The sequence below is a fragment of the Phacochoerus africanus genome, chromosome 12 (assembly GCF_016906955.1).
Source record: "Phacochoerus africanus isolate WHEZ1 chromosome 12, ROS_Pafr_v1, whole genome shotgun sequence".
In the NCBI taxonomy this organism is placed as follows: domain Eukaryota; kingdom Metazoa; phylum Chordata; class Mammalia; order Artiodactyla; family Suidae; genus Phacochoerus; species Phacochoerus africanus.
Genome location: NC_062555.1, coordinates 40,357,861 through 40,373,598, shown reverse-complemented (window position 1 = coordinate 40,373,598; position 15,738 = coordinate 40,357,861).

Below are 15,738 nucleotides of genomic sequence, written 5' to 3'. Positions count from 1 at the left end.
TATGAAATATTTTTGTATAAATCTAACAAAATGCATATAGGATTTATATGAGAAAAATCATAAAATTCTGATTTAACTCAAAGCAGATCTAAATAAAAGGAGAGACAATTTGGGGGGAAAAATAGGGGTCAATACATTATTTTTAATGAGATAAGCTGTAAATCTTTCCTAGAGTTTTAATAATATATTGTACTTATTTAAAAACTAGAAAATATATAAAAATTTCCCAATATTTCTTATTCCATTGCTGCCTGGAACTAGTTACTGGTGCTAATCCATAGAGTCGTATCTGTTTTGATATCTATGCCTATGCTCCTGTCTATCTATTCTTATATTTTAAAAAAATCCTGACCTCTAAATTGACTTAACTTGAAGTAAATCTTATTATCTTATTTTTACACTTTTTTTTTTTGCATTTTAGGGCTGCACTTGCAGCATATGGAAGTTTCCAGGCTAGGAATTGAATCGGAGCTGCAGCTGCTGGCCTGTGCCATAGACACTGGAACTCAGGATCTGAGCCATTTGTCTGCCACCTACACCACAGCTCAGAACAGTGCCAGATCCTTAGCCCACTGAGTGAGGCCAGGTGTTGAACCCACATCCTCATGGATACTAGTCAGGTTTGTTTCTGCTGAGCCACAATAGGAACTCCTATTTTCACACTTTTAGGATATAATGTTTATATTAATTTCTACAAATGACAATGCACACATTTTAGAGTACACATAAGTCATTTCAGGCCAGTCTAAGAATTGTCCAACAGATTATCCCTAGATCTTTTTTTCCCACACTTCCATTTTCTTTGTTTCTCATTCATTTGCTGTTTTTTCTTCAGATTATAGTGTGTTTAAAAAATTAAAATTTTCAATTTTGATAGAGCCATATACTCATTAGAGGAAATCTGAACCATGTAGACAAGTTTATAGAATAAACAATCATATTATCTTTAGAGATAAACACCATTGTATTTTAGTGCTTTTCCATCCAATTTTTTATAAGTTCTATTAGTTTTGGAATTTACTCTGTAGCATTTTCTTATTTTTAAAATTTATTTTTATATTCAAGTATAGTTGATTTTCAGTGTTGTGTCAATTTCTTCAATACAGCATAGTGACGAAGTCATACATACATATATATTCTTTATCTCATACTGTCTTTCATCTTGTTCTATCCCAAGAGATTGGATATCATTCCCTGTGCTATACTTCATTGCTTATCCATTCTAAATATAATAGTTTGCATCTGTTAACACCAAATTCCCCATTCATCCCACTCCCTCCCCCTCCCCTTGGCAACAAGTCTCTTGTCTATGTCTGTGAGTCTGTCTCTGTTTTGTGGATCAGTTCATTTGTGCCATATATTAGATTCCACATATAAGTGATATTATATGATATTTGTCTTTCTCTACTGACTGACTTCACTTAGTATGAGAATCTCTAGTCGCATCCATGTTGCTGCAAATGGCATTATTTCATTCTTTTTTATAGTTAAGTAGTATTCTATTATGTATATATACACCACATATATAATCTTAATCCATTATCTTAATCCATTTGTCAAAGAAACCTTAAAAAAATAAAACCCAAAGAATGGGAGAAAATCTTTTTTAAAAATGCCATTGAATATAATCTCTAACGAATGTAAACAATTCATACAACCCAACAATAAAAAAAGTAACAACTCAATAAAAAAACATGCAGGAGACCTAAGTGGATATTCAAAGAAGACCTAGGTATAGTCAATAGGCACATGAAATGATGCTCAACATCACTATTAGAGAAATGCAAATCAAAACTACAATGAGGTGCCACCTCACAATAATCATAAAGGCCATCATTAATAAGTCTAAAAATAGCAAATGCTGGAGAGGGTGTGGGGAAAAGGGAACCATCCTTTACTATTGGTGGGAATGTAAGTTGGTACAACCACTACGGAAAACAGTATGGAGATTCCTCAGAAAACTATATATAGAACTACCATATGATCCAGAAATCCCATTCCTGGGCATATATCTGGACAAAGCTACAATTCAGAAAGATATATGCACCCCTCATGGATTATCACAGAATACTGGGTAGAGTTCCTTGTGAGATACAGTAGGTCCCCACTGGCCTATTGTAACATATACCTCAGTGTGCATATGCTAATCCCAAACCGTCAGTCCATTCCTCCAACCACCCACCCCTATCCCCTTTGGTAACCATAAGTTTTTCAAAGTCTGTGAGTCTGTTTCTTTTCTGCAAATAAGTTCGTTTGTATCCTTTTATTTTGTTAGATTCCACATATAGGTGATGATGTTTGTCTTTCACTAATTTCACCTAGTATGATAGTTTCTAGGTTCATCCATATTGCTGCAGGTGGCATTATTTCATTCTTTTTATGGCTGAGTAATATTCCTATATATATACCACATCTTCTTTATCCATTCCTCTGTTAATGGACATTTAGGTCTTGGCTATTGTAAACAGTGCTGCAATGAACACTGGGGTACATACATCTTTTTGAATTATGATTTTCTCTGGATAGATGCCCAATAATTTATGTGGGAAAAAATCTGAGAGAGAATGTATTTGTGCATATGTATTACTGGGAGAGTTTGTTGTACAGCAGCAAGTATCAAAGCTTTGTAACTGTACTTCAATAAAACTTAAAAAAAAAAAAAGGTTCCTTCCCCAACATGTTCATTGCAGCACTATTCACACTAGCCGAGACATGGAAACAACCTTGCATCATTTTAAACTTTTTAAAAAATGTTATGTCTTGCCATTCATTTATAAACTAAAGCTGAAATAATACCTAAAAGAACTAATATTTTGACCAATTACTATGATCCTGATAAATGACAAAAATATCTGGTTATTTTTTAAGTACTCTATGAAGTCGGTATTATTGGCTTCATGTTAGAAAAGATGAAGCAGAACTTAGTATCTTTTGCTGTAAAGTATGGAATCCATGATTGTGATCCTAACAATTCTAAATTGCAGTTCTACTGCAATAATAGAAAAAATGTTTTTTTTTATTATTTTGTAATTTTAGTGTTATTTTAAAATTTTTTGAATATGTATTTTTTAGAACTATAATCATTGTAAATATGTTTAAGGATAAAGCTAGTAGTTCTGAGTCATGCAAGAAGTCTGGGACTGAAAACTATAAAGAGGTAAAATCTTATAAGTTCTTATACATTTTTTCATATACAACAAATCATGCTTTATAGGTATGCATGCATATATGTTATATATATGATATACATATTTACTACCCAAATAAATACTGTATAGATAAAAATGTCCTGAATAAAGTAATTCAAACTTAAAATTAAAACAAAAGAGGCTCACACCAAAAGAAATATCTCCTCCACACAAATATTTTTAACACGGTCTTTGTCATGATCTCAGGAGAAGAATCATAAATGAGTTTGACAATTTTCATTATTTGAGTCTCCACAGTGAATTGGCTAGTTCTGCCAGGAATTGTTGCCATTTGTCATTCTTTAAATTGTTTTTTCAATTAGTTTAAATTTGCATAATTTTCTGCTGCAAATGCAATGATACAGAGACAAAAATAACTTAATAAAGAACACAACATGTGCTCACATTATAATATTAAATCAAATTCTGCTATTGTGCATTATATTTTAAATATTGTAGTGCTATTTTTAATTTTATATCAATGATTGTTCATCTTATTTTAACAGCATTTTAAAAAGAGTAATTGCAATTTTTATATATTAGAAAATAACACAGTATTTTATGTATTCTGTGAAGTTTGTATTATATATTTTCCTAAATTCTAATTAACTGAATTAGACTTAAATATGCAAATAGTGTCAACAAATATAGTCAGCCCTTCAAATCTTTTGTCTGTCTACATTAACATAGCTAGTAACTCATGGAAAATTTAAAAAGTAGTTTTTACTAGAAAAACTACTAAAGTTTTGAGAATAATTGGCTTTTAGTCATAAATGTCTTATTAGAGCATTACATACCTTCACTTGGATTTTGATGAGATTTTAGACAAAGTTCTTTTTCTGTTTTGTTTTGCATTATTCTTGGTGATTGAAATATGAATTAAATCCCCATTATAGCCCAGCATTTAAAATAATAGCATAAGTCTTTATACTATATTCTACACATTATGTGTGGAGATATATATATATATACACACACACATATTTACACAAATTAGTTTTATCATTTAAAATTATACATATATGTAATTATCTGTGTCTGCTCTATAATTTTGACTAAAATCTGCTTCCTAATATTGTCATGTAGTTTTTAGTCCTTAACTGTATCAATTATTTCTTTTTTAAATTTTTTTAATTTAGTTTTTGTCTTTTTAGGGCTGCACCCGAGGCATATGGAGGTTCCCAGGCTAGGGGTGTAATTGGAGCTGTAGCTGCCAGCTACACCACAGCCATATCAATGCCAGATCCAAGCCCACGTCTGCGACCTATACCACAGCTCATGGCAACGACAGATCCTCAATGCATTGAGTGAGGCCAGGTATCAAACCTGTGTCCTCATGGGTGCTAGTCAGATTCATTTCCACTAAGCCATTACAGGAACTCTTCTATCAATTATTTCTAATTAAAATGCTTGATAGTTCATATCAAAAGGACCCCAGTACACTGTATACATCAACTTAGTTCTACCACAGAAAGAAAAATATATAAATAGTAGAAGAAAGGGAAATTCCTTATATATAATGAATTTTAGAGTAATCACATATGAATGTTAACACACAGCTCATACTTAGATGATTCCTGTTTTAAGGTCTTACATTTGGTGAAACTGATCTGAGTGAAAAAAAAAAAAAACTCTGGAAGAATTTTGTTGTTAGTGTGTATTTCTTAGTGTGTGCAACAACAAAATTCCTTAGCTTAGTGACAAGGGTGAATAATGGTGCATCTTCTAGTGTAATTTAACTTTTGCTTATTGCATGGTATTTTCAAATGGTGACCTAGTTAGGGAATACTTTTGGTGTTATTACTTATTTGAGATCATTAGAACAGATTTATTGATTTTCATTTTTATACCAATATATAGATGTAAGCTGGTTTGCATGTAAAATGATTTATCCATGTTGAATTTAAGCCCAGAAGGTAAATGTACTATGGCAGCTATAAAATGCATTGCTAGATCCTTCGCTTATACTTGTTGTGTCAAAGGTTTTATTATTAACTAAAAGCTTTTTCTTTCCTTATAGCGACTTATAGTATAACTTTCATGAAATCATATTTACCCTGTGTCATAAATTCTGATTTATATTAAGCTCCATGATATCATTTACATGTAAAATCTAAAAAAAAAAAAAAGATACAAATGAACTTATTTGCAGAATAGAAACACACTCATAGACTTTGAAAACAAATTTATGGTTACCAAAGGGGACAGGTGGTGGTGGGGATGGATTGGGCTTTGAGGACTGGCAGATGCACACTGTGACATATGGAATGATTGGCCAATGGGAACCTGCTGCATAGCACAGGGGACTTTATCTAATATTCTGTGATAATCTATGTGAGAAAAGAATCTGAACAAGAATGAATATGTGTATATATATCACTAAATCACTTTGTTGTACAGCAGACATTATCACAACATTGTAAATCAACTATTCTTCAATATGACTTTAAAAATGAAAAAAATAAAAAGATTAAAAAACACACATAAAAACACTTAAAAAAGCTTAACTCTTTCTAATCAGCAATGCCTAATAATAAATATGAAGAAATTAAAATGATTTAGACATTTACTGTGTTTCTATTCTTCTAAATCAGTTGTTACTTAACGTTCCAGGTTGGGGCTCTATTTCAAACTTTACCACATGGACACAGACAGATGGACACTCTTTTCGAACTGAAGTTCTGGAACGTCAAGTTGGAGGTAATTTGTAGGTGCAAGAGACAAAACTGACCAATGGTGAATTATCCATGATAGCTGATTGTTACAAATTTCAAATATAAATATGAAAATTAATATTATAATTAGAAATATTGAAATTTTAGAATAATATTTAATAATTTGCAAAAATGCTGGGTTTGCGATAGCAACTTTGTCAAAGCTGTTTGTTAATTTTGCATAAATTGACATCTTTTCTATATTATGTTTTTAATACATGATCAGTTTGTCTTCCTTGATTATCCTTCCTATTGATTTCTTTTTTTAGCCTTTGATGTTTTAACACATAAAGTTTGAGGTATAGGATGTACTAGTACTGCTGCTGGGTAAATAAGAGTCAGTGTAAACTAGATGCTTTATGAAGGTTGTGTGGCTTTTTAAATGTTCATTTAGCAAAACGCAGGATTCAGAAGAAAATCAATAGACAATCTCAGTCTTAATAATGTATAGAAAGGACTTAGAAATGACAAATTAATTTACCAGTTTTCCAGATTTGCTAAATGATTTCTGGAATTCCAGCATCCTAAATCCCAGGGGATTTTTTTTTTCCCCTGCTGGGTTGCCGAAACCGTCAGCCAAGTGGAGAGGTGCTGTGCTATTTTGTGGCCTGCCCCTGCACACACACTCTGCTAAAGTCATGGAATAGCATGAAGTATACTGATATATAGCACCCCACTGCTACATCCTGAGGTTTCTGAGTATGAAATCAACCTAGGCAACAATCCTATCTCCATGAAAACCTGAGGTATTAAATATGCATGTCTTCACATTGTGATTGTACCTAAAACATGCAGTGATTCAAAAAGCAAAAAAACAAAAACAAAAAACCAGAGAGCAGGTAAACATCTCTTCGCGTACATACTAGAGCTTATAGCAATGATATCTTCACTTTGGGCTATGTGTTCATTCCTTGCTTTCTTTAATCTGTGTTTTGCAGTTTTCAGCATTCAAGTCCTTCACATATTTTCTTAGATTTATACATAATAATTTCATTTTTGAGCGACTGTAAGTGGTATTATATTTTTAAATTTAGTGTCCATGTGTCCATCACTATTACATAAAACTAAAATTGATTTTTTGCTTATCTTGTATCTTGAAAACTTTCTGAACTCATTTATTGTTTTTAAGAGTATTTTTATATTTCTTAGGATTTTTCTATATATGTAATTGCATCATTTGCAAATAGTGACAATTTTATTATTTTTAATCTGTATACCTTTTATTTCCCTTTCTTGACTTTTGATTCTGGTTAGAATTTCCATCACTTTGTGGAATAAGAGAATAGTCATCCTTGACTTGTTCCCAATGACAAGAGGAAATTTTCAGTTTTACACTGTTAAGTATAACACTAGCTGGAGGCCTTTTCTTCCTTTTCTCGCCAACTGCTCTGACTAGAATTTCCAGTAAAAGTTGAATAGAAGTGAGAACTGATATCCTTGTCCTGTTCCTGATCATAGGGTAAAAGTACACAGTATTTTATCATTAAGTAAAATGTTAACTTTGGGTTATTCATAAATTCTCTTGATTTAGTTGAGAGATTTTTGCCTTTAGTTCATTGAGTGCTTTTATGAAAGGGTATTGGATTTTGCAAATTGCTTTTTTTTGTATCTATTGATATGATTACTTGATTTTTATTTATTCCATTGATAAGACATAATGCATTCATAGATTTATGGATATTAAACCAACCTCAAATTTTTAGAATAAATCTTAGCCTTTGTATATATTTTTTAACATGTTCAGTTTTCTAAAATATATTTGCCAGAAATATTTTTTCTTTGGATGTCTTTGATAGTTCTGGTATCAGAATACAGCTCACTTCATACAGTAACTTGGGAAATATCTCCTCCTCTTTCGTATTTTAAAGTTTTTGAAATTAGTGTTAATGTTTATTCAAGAGTTTGATAGAATTTAGCAGACTATACCTAGACTTTGCTTTGTGGGTACTTTAAAAATTACTATTTTATTATTACTAATAGTAAATATTTAAATAAATACAAACTATTTTTATTACTATTTTAATCTCTTCACATGCTATAGGTCTATTCACAGGGTCTATTATTCTCTTATTTTTTATTTCTTACTATTGAAATATTTTTAGTAGTTTGTATCTTTCAAGAACTATGTCCATTTTACCCAAGTAATTTATTGGCAAAAAAATGTTTCACAGTATTCCTAAAATCCTTGCTATTTCTATAAGGCCCATAGTAACGCCTACTTCTATTTATTTTATCTAATCATTTAAGGTTTCTCTCATTTTTCTTGGAAATCTACATAAAGTTGTATCAAGATTGTTTTTTTAACAATTTTTATTTTCACTTATTTTTTTTCTAATTTTTATTTTATTATTTACTACTCTGATATATACTATTTCCTTTCACCTTATTGCTTTAGGTTTAGTTTGCTTTTCTTTTTTCTAGTCTCTTAAAGTAGAAGGTTAAGTATTAGAAATCTTTTTTCATTTTTAACATAGGCATTAACAGCTATAAATTTCACTGTATGTATTGCATTAGCTTTACCTCATATGTTTTGCAGGGAGTGTTTTGATTTTCCAAGTTTCAAAATTTATTTTAAATTATTTTCTAACTTCCTTCTTTATATCCTCTTTGACTCACTTGTTAACTAAGACTGTATTCAATTTCCATGTATTTGTGAGTTTCAAATTTTTCCCTATTATTGTTTTCTAATTTTATACACTGTGTTCAGAGAATATATTACATGTTATTTCCATTATTTAAAATGTATTGGTTTGTTCTGTGGCTTAGCCTGTCATATCTTTTGGAGAATGTTCTAGGTTCACTTTAGTAAAAAAAAAAATTATCTATCTATCTACCCATTTCCTGCTATGATTGGGTGGTAGGTTCTGCATTATAGTTGGTCCACAGTATTGTTCATGTCACCTATTTCCATGTCAAATCTGCTCTTTAGTGTATATACATTATTAAAAGTGGGTTATTAACATCTCCTGTTATTACTGTTGAATTTTATATTTTTCTATTCATGTACTTCAGTTTTTATTTTATGTATGTTTGTGCTTATATTTAAGAGCATATGTGTATATAATTGTTAAGTCTTCCTGATGGATTGACCATTTTATCTTTATAAAATAGGCCTCTTTAACTTATTATAGTAAATATATACAATATTACATATTATAATATGATTTTTTTGGTCTGATATCAGCATGGCCATTCCAGCATTCTTATGATTGCTATTTATATAACATGTATTTTTTCTCCTTTTAACTTTAAACTATTTGTGACTGAATATAAAACATGTCTCCTCTAAACAGCATGTACTTGGAACTTATTTTTTTTCCCATTTTAACCATTTCTGCCTATTTTTGGATTGTTTAATCCATTCACATATAATGGTATTATTAATATAGTTGGATTCATCTCTGCCATTTTTAATTTTGCTTTCTAAATCTAATATATTTTTATCCTCTCCTCTCTTCAGCTTTCTTCAGCCAACTGGCCAACTTACAGTGTAACATGTATTTAGCATGTACAGTTTGGCAGTTCACTAAATTTATTAACGTCTCAATTGCTACCTACCACCACAACCTCCACTTTTTTTGAGAGTACCCTTAGACATTAGCTTCTTCTTCTTTTTTTTTTTTAGTCAAACAACAGCTTATATTGGCTGATTTTTTTCCATTTTTTTTATTACTCAAATGAATTTATCACATCTGTAGTTGTATAATGATCATAACAATCTGATTTCACAGGATTTCCATCCCAAGCTTCTTTATGCCTTTTTGTTAATGAACTTGGTTCCTCTGCAAAAAGATTAGGAGCTATGCATTTTATTGCTTTCTTTTCTTTCCATGCAGAATTTCTTGGCCAAGGATTTGGGGGTGGGTACAATGGTGTGCTTCCCTTGGAGTGACATCCTTGAACTGAACATTTGGTGGAGAGAGGCAGTAGCCTTAATTCTTATTGGATTGCTTCACCAATTAGTGGGGACACTAATTTACCACTCAGGGCAAGAGTAGAGTTTCAGTTGTTTCACGTCAAAGACAGAGCCTCTGTTACACAAATGGATCCTCCAAACAAGAAGGTAGCCCCTGTCTCTCAACTTTACTCATTCAGAGTAGAGCCTAGGCAACAAACAGCTGGGAACCATATGATAAATGCTTAACAACAGATTTCTTCTTAGGAAAATAACCCTCCGATGGGGAGCTATGGTGAGAGACCTGTGTTCTGACTGTATCAGTCTGGAGTGGAATTTCTGCTTTGCTAAGCTTAGCACAACCACTACTGTCTCCTGCTTTTCTTATTGAATTTTTATACATTTTCCTGAGTAAAATATTCATCTGACCTAAGCTCTTTGGAGCATTTTCAGAGGCTACAAATAGTTGCTATATATATACCTAATTTATATATTTATAAATTATAATTTATATGTATATTTATTATATTTACTACATTTACAATTTTATATGTAAATTATGTAAAATATATTATGTATATTTATATATTACATATTATTAACAACTATACTCATATGTAAATATATATTATCCATATATAAACATATATAAATATACAAAATTATATATTTTATATAATTTGTGTATATATACATATTTTATATTTACTGTTGTATATTGTTACATAATTGTGTACATATGTTTATAAAAATATGTATTATATAAATACATATATATTATCAATAAAACTGATTTCGTTTTAATATTTCCTACCATATGTTGAATGCTGTGTCAAGACCTAAGTACCCAAGTTAATGTTTTAATCTAATAATTACTTATTTAAAATAAAACATCATAATGTTCTATTTCAAATAATACTTGATAATAAATGTGGCTTTTTCATTAAAGTCATCTGACCAGTGACAAAGGCATTAACTGTTCCTATTTAGCCCATACATCATACCAGGCTCTTTTCTGAGCACATTTTGTCTTTTAATTCTTAAAGCAAATCTTTGAGGGTAGAATTTTAAATGTATAATTTATTAGAAATCCATTTGATTCACTTGATGAAATTTCAAAATTATAAAGCTATGGTACTAAGGTTTTATCCTCATGTGTATTCATGTGACTCTAACATCCATGCTTTATACCACTAATCCAATGCTCTTTCTTTTTTATAAAAATATTTTTTCTACTTAGTATAAATGAAATATGGTTCTTAATAATAGATAAGATATTATCTTTGTGTTTTCCTCTACACTGATGATGTGAAAATTTTGCTATCAATCATGTTTATTATTATTATTATTACATTCAATAGATTACGGAGAGCTTAATGAAGATTAGTAAATAGAACTAATTTGCTACTGAAGGGCCATTATCCCAACCGCCCAGGCTGCAAGTTTGACTTCTCCTGCAAAGGCAAATGCTTTTGGAATATGAAATGACAAATGTCAAAAGATTATTTTCATTATTCAAAGCTTAAACTGCATCCCTTAAAATATTATCTGGATTTTTATGATTACTCTTTTGTTATCCTTCCTGTCTTCTTCATAGTCTTTCATTAGATCAGCACCAGAGGTGATCCACACTGATTAAAAATTATGACACTTCATTTTCATAATAGAGACTCATTTCAATTCTACAACCAAAAGAGTTTGAATGAATAGAAAAATCCTCAGTAAAAAGAGTGTCATCAAAAAAGAATGCTTTACAAATCTGAGCTGGCAGTCAAACCACAAAGAAATTTCTAAGAGGCTCATATTCTGACCACAGATTTATATGCTTTGAAATTATCTATTATGTAGAAACATTGTTTTCAGATTTCTCTCTGTCCTGAAGACCTTGGTTTATATACACTTTCATTTACAAATGAGATGTAATTGTCTCCCATTGACTCTTAAATGGCCAGGGCAGCTTCCTCAAATGTATGACAAATAGGAGAAGGGTTGATAATCTGTGTAAATCCAGGTTTTACTCAACTATAGGTCCTAGGGTATTGAAGCCAGAGTCAGATTCAAATCTGCCTCTTTGGACCAATGAAAATCCAGTTGGTATGATTATTAAAAAGGCCATCGCCCCTTAATTAAATTATGGTAAGTCTTGAACTTCCCAGACTTTATAACTAGAGTATAGCATAATCCTCTGTGACAGCACGCAAGTGAAGCTGTAGCCTTCCTTTCTCTGACAACTCATTCCCCACGATGTGTGGACAATCAGTATATTTGGACATTCTTAGTTTTCTTGTCTTAGAATATAAACTCAGTGAAGTTACCTCTGAGAGGCTGAATAGTGTCATGTTACCACATAGGGTCAGGTGCCAAATGGCCCGGGCTAACGATGCTGATATTACTGTGTGACTTTAGAAATGAATGTGTATTCTCAAAAGCTTATTTCCTCATTATTTGAAAAATTTTAGTTTTCACATCTAATTATAGGATTTTTGTGAAGATTAAACAAATTACTATAAGATAGAATGATTATAAATGTGCTTGACTCGTAGCAGGTGCTTATTAAAGATGTGGTGGTTTAAAAATTCATACTCAAGTTATTTAATAATCCTTTGACAAATGGATAGAACCTAGGCCCAGTTCTTAAGTGTGGCCAGACTCAGTGACTTGCTTTGAGTGAGTAGGGTTGTAGAAATGACCAGTCCTGGTTTCTGAGGTTAGGTCATGAGACATTCTAGTTAGTTTTATTCTTTGTCTTTTCTGGGTGACTTGCTCTGGGGAAAACCAGCCGGTATGTTAAGAGGACACTCAGGCAACCATACAGCAAGATACAAATGGCCTCCTGTCAGCACCCCATAAGGAACGGAGGCATTCTGTCAATATTCTGAATGAAGGGTAACATGCATACAGCAGGCAAGCTGTTTTTGAATGCCTGATTGATAGAAAATGTGAGACAATGAAAGTTTTAAACAACTAATTTTGGGGGCAATTTGTTATGTAGCAATAGATAATTAATACAATGCCTTGGCTCTTGTTGCTATTATTTTCCTGATAATAATTCTCTAGACCCAGAGAACTATTTTTCAACACTTGGTTCATGCTTATCTGCAAAAAGAAAACACAGATGACTTAACTGGTGAATGCTACCAAACTTTAAAAAGACTTAACATCAATTCTTCAAAATCTACTTAGAAAAAAATTGTGGAAATACTTTATAACTCTTTGCATTAGGCAACTAATACTCTGATACCAAAACAAAACAAAACAAAACAAATTATAGACTAATATTTCTAATGAAGACAAGAAATTCTAAAAAAAAGAAAAACCTAGAAAACTAAACCTAGCAAAATATAAAAATGATTATACAACCTTACCAAGCAGGATTTATCATAGGAATAAAAGCTTGGGTTAACATTTCCAAATCATCAATGTAATATAACATATTACATCAGAATTGCAATAAAATATTATAATAGAATAAAGGACATTAAAAAACCATGTGAACATATCAAGAGCTAAATAAATGCACTAGAGAAAAGATAAGATAAACATGCTAAAAAATTAGGAGTGGAAAGGGACTTCCTCAATCTGATAAAGAACATCTATAGAAACAAACAAAAGTGAAACCTAATGGTGAAATAAGATCAGGTAGACAAATATGAAGACTCACTTACCATTTCTAACCAACACAGTACTGAGGATGTAGGGAAGGAATCAGGCAAAAGCAAGAAATGAAAAGCATCAAGATAAAAGGAAAACTTAAACTATCATTTTCTATTGAGGATATCATCTTGTATAGAGAAAATCCAAAACAACACACAGAAAAAATTACTAACTCTAATAAACAATTTCTACAAGACTACACTGCAAGAAGAGCAATATGTAAAAATCAATGACATTTATACACACTCACATGTAACAATAAGAAAATGATGTAAAATGACTCCATTTAAAAAGACATCTAAAATAAATTAATTCTGAATAAAATTTAACAAAAATATGTAAGGTTTTTAACTCTAAAAAACCACAAGACACTGTAGCAAGATACTAATGGATATCTAAATAAATCATTAAAAGGTCCATGTTTATGGGTCAGAGGATTTCATATTGTTAACATGTCAATCCTCTCAAAACTGATCTAAAGAATTAGTTTGATCCCTATCAAAATCCCAGTTTTCATTTGGCAGTAATTGATAAGCTGATCTTGAAATTCATACAGAAACATAAGTGAGCCAGAATAACCTAACAAGAATAACCTAATAAGAGCATATTTGGAAGATTCATACTTTACTATTTCAAAATTTGCTTAGATGTAAAACTTAGTTACAATGTATGGTAATCAAGACTGTATGATCCTAGCACAGGGAAGGACATGTGTTAATGAGAATCCTGGCTGAACCCCTACTTGCATTATCAAGTGATATTCCATTAGGAAGGCAAGAAAATGCCATGGTGGAAAGAAGAGTCATTTCAAAATGGTGTTTGAGGGCACTGAATAAAAGTGGTCAAAAGATATAAACTTCCAGTTATAAGATAAATAAGTACTAGAGATATAACATACAACATGATTAATATAATTGACATTGTTGTATATTATAAATGAAAATTCTTAAGAGAGTAAATCCTAAGAGTTATCATCACAAGGAATTTTTTTTCTTTTTTCCTTTTGTGTATATATGAGATGGTGAATATTAACTAAACTTACTGTGGTAATCACTGCAGGATGTATGTAAGTCAAGTCATTATTCTGTATACTGTAAACTCATACAGTGTTGTATGTCAATTATATCTTAATACAACTGGGAGGAAAAAAGTAGTACTGCATTACTGGATAGCTACATGAAAAAGAATGAAACTGGACCCTGACTTCATACTATACACAAAAATTAACTCAAAATAGACTGAGAGCCTAATTGTGCTAAAACAATAGAATTCTTAAAGGAAAGAATGAGTTAATATTTACAATCTTTCTTTGTGAAAGATCTTAGGTAGGACCACAAAAGCACAAATGATAAAATAAATAGAAAATAATTCATCAAAATTAAAAATATTTTCCCCTGAAAAGATATCATTAAGAATGTACAAAGTCAACTGGAAGATGGTAAAATATATGCAATTATTATATCCAGGGAGAAACTTGTATCTAGAATATTTAAGGAACACTTAGAAGTCAACAGTGAAAAGAATAAACTAATTTTTAAAATGAGCAAAGGGCATGAACATACCTTTCCCCAAACATGGTATACAGATTGAAAATCAATACATTAAAAGACGCTCAACATCATTAGTCATTAGGAAAGCACAAATCAAAAATCACAAAGGGATACTATACTCACTAAGATGGCTAGTTTTTAATACATAAAATACAAAGTTTTAATGAGTATTGGAAGTAATTACAACTCTCAGAAATAGCTGATGGGACTGTAAAGTGGTGTAAACACTTTGGAAAATAGTTTGGCAGTTCCTCAAATGTTAAATGTAGAATTTCCATATGACTTAGAAATAAAACTTCTATGTATTCACGACAGAGAAATGAAAGAAAAATATCTATATAAAAATTTATATACAAATGTCCAAAGATTGACTATTCATAACAGACAAAAACAGAAACAATATAAATGCCATGGATGGATGAATGGGTAACAAAATATATATGTTCTTACAAAGAAACATATTAGTTAGCAAAAAGGAATGACACACTGATACATGTTACAGTATAGCTGAACTTTGAAACTTAATACTGACAGGGATGGAGTAGACACAGGTATTTTTAGAAGTCCCAATAATGGACCACAGATAAGGAGGGAAATTTAGGGGACATTGGGAGATCACTGTAAATACATAAATTGCTCAAAAAGCCATTAGAACAAGGCAGCTTTGCTTCATTAGTGGAGCCTTGAGAACTGCCTCAGGTTGTTGTGTGGGGGATGGTATTAGACCTGCATTCATA